We start from the raw sequence: 3001 nt of genomic DNA, 5'->3' as shown, positions 1-3001 counted from the left end.
ACTTTCAACCTTTTCAGAGTTCATTTCAAATGATTTTCAATTTCATGGTCTCATAGCTCAAAATAATCAGTAAATGCATGAAAAATAACAAATGAAGTCAGAAAGGGTTGAAAATTGATGATGTGGCTTTGAATGGTGCATTTTGAACATAGAAAAACTATAGAGTTCAAATAAGTTGAAAATGAAATCCCTTCGTAACAGATGAGTTTCCGTATGAAACCCTGATACTTCGAAAGAGATTGTCTGTTTTGTACATGAAGTGCATCCAGTTTTTCCCGTAACCCTTTCTACTTTCTTGCACCTGCTATGTAGGTGAAATGATGATACCATGCCAACTTTCAACCTTTTTAGAGTTCATTTCAAATGATTTTCAATTTCATGGTCTCATAGCTCAAAATAATCAGTAAATGCATGAAAAAATAACAAATGAAGTCAGAAAGGGTTGAAAATTGATGATGCGGCTTTTAATGGTGCATTTTTAACACAGAAAAACTATGAAGTTCAAATAAGTTCAAAAAAATGAAATCCCTTTGTAACAGACAAGTTTCTGTATGAAACCCTGATACTTCGAAAGAGATTGTCCGTTTTGTACACAAAGTGCATCCAGTTTTTCCCGTAACCCTCTCTACTTTCTTGGACATGCTATGCGGGTGAAATGATGATACCGTGCCAACTTTCAACCTTTTCAGAGTTCATTTCAAATGATTTTCAATTTCATGGTCTCATAGCAAAAAATAATGAGTAAATGCATGAAAAATAACAAATGAAGTCAGAAAGGGTTCAAAATTGATGATGTGGCTTTGAATGGTGCATTTTGAACATAGAAAAACTATAGAGTTCAAATAAGTTGAAAAAAATGAGATCCCTTTGTAACAGATGAGTTTCCGTATGAAACCTTGATACTTCGAAAGAGATTGTCTGTTTTGTACATGAAGTGCATCCAGTCTTTGCCGTAACCCTCTATACTTTTTTGCACATGCTATGTGGGAAAAATTATGATACCATGCCAACTTTCAACCTTTTCAGAGTTCATTTCAAATGCTTTTCAATTTCATGGTCTTATAGCTCAAAATAATCAGTAAATGCATGAAAAATAACAAATGAAGTCAGAAAGGGTTCAAAATTGATGATGTGGCTTTGAATGGTGCATTTTGAACACAGAAAAACTATGGAGTTCAAATAAGTTCGACAAAATGAAATCTCTTTGTAACAGATGAGTTTCCCTATGAAACTCCGATACTTCGAAAGAGATTGTCTGTTTTGTACACGAAGTGCATCCAGTTTTTGCTGTAACCCTGTCTACTTTCTTGCACATGCTATGTGGGTGAAATGATGATACCATGCCAACTTTCAACCTTTTCAGAGTTCATTTAAAATGCTTTTCAATTTCATGGTCCTATAACTCAAAATAATCAGTAAATGCATGAAAAATAACAAATGAAGTCAGAAAGGGTTGAAAATTGATGATGTGGCTTTTAGTGGTGCATTTTGAACACAGAAAAACTATGGAGTTCAAATGAGTTCAACCAAATAAAATCCCTATGTAACAGACGAGTTTCCCTATGAAACTTTGATACTTCGAAAGAGATTGTCTGTTTTGTACACGAAGTGCATCCAGTTTTTGCGGTAACCCTCTCTACTTTCTTGCACATGCTATGTGGGTGAAATGATGATACCATGCCAACTTTCAACCTTTTCAGAGTTCATTTCAAATGCTTTGCAATTTCATGGTCTTATAGCTCAAAATAATCAGTAAATGCATGAAAAATAAGAAATGAAGTCACAAAGGGTTGAAAATTGATGATGTGGCTTTGAATGGTGCATTTGGAACACAGAAAAACTATGGAGTTCAAATAAGTTCGACAAAATGAAATCTCTTTGTAACAGATGAGTTTCCCTATGAAACTCTGATACTTCGAAAGAGATTGTCTGTTTTGTACATGAAGTGCATCCAGTTTTTTTCGTAACCCTCTCTACTTTCTTGCACCTTCTATGTGGGTGAAATGATGATACCATGCCAACTTTCAACCTTTTTAGAGTTCATTTCAAATGATTTTCAATTTCATGGTCTCATAGCTCAAAATAATCAGTAAATGCATGAAAAATAACAGATGAAGTCAGAAAGGGTTGAAACTTGGTGATCCGTCCTTTAATGGTGCATTTTTAACACAGAAAAACTATGAAGTTCAAATAAGTTCAAAAAAATGAAATCCCTTTGTAACAGACAAGTTTGTGAATGAAACCCTCATACTTCGAAAGAGATTGTCCGTTTTGTACATGAAGTGCATCCAGTTTTTGCCGTAACCCTCTCTACTTTCTTGGACATGCTATGCGGGTGAAATGATGATACCATGCCAACTTTCAACCTTTTCAGAATTCATTTCAAATGATTTTCAATTTCATGGTCTCATAGCTCAAAATAATCAGTAAATGCATGAAAAATAACAAATGAAGTCAGAGAGGGTTGAACATTGATGATGTGGCTTTGAATGGTGCATTTTGAACATAGAAAAACTATAGAATTCAAATAAGTTGAAAAAAATGAAATCCCTTCATAACAGATGAGTTTCCGTATGAAACCCTGATACTTCAAAAGAGATTGTCTGTTTTGTACATGAAGTGCGTCCAATTTTTGCCGTAACCCTCTATACTTTTTTGCACATGCTATGTGGGAAAAATGATGATACCATGCCAACTTTCAACCTTTTCAGAGTTCATTTCAAATGCTTTTCAATTTCATGGTCTTATAGCTCAAAATGATCAGTAAATGCATGAAAAATAACAAATGAAGTTAGAAAGGGTTGAAAATTGTTGATGTGGCTTTGAATGGTGCATTCTGAACACAGAAAAACTATGGAGTTCAAATAAGTTTGACAAAATGAAATCTCTTTGTAACAGATGAGTTTCCCTATGAAACTCTGATACTTCGAAAGAGATTGTCTGTTTTGTACACGAAGTGCATCCAGTTTTTGCCGTAACCCTCTATACTTTCTTGCAAATG

This window comes from Triticum aestivum, chromosome 6B (genome assembly GCF_018294505.1).
Source record: "Triticum aestivum cultivar Chinese Spring chromosome 6B, IWGSC CS RefSeq v2.1, whole genome shotgun sequence".
NCBI lineage: Eukaryota > Viridiplantae > Streptophyta > Magnoliopsida > Poales > Poaceae > Triticum > Triticum aestivum.
The sequence above is the reverse complement of the archived record's forward strand: the minus strand, read 5'-3'. Positions refer to the sequence as shown.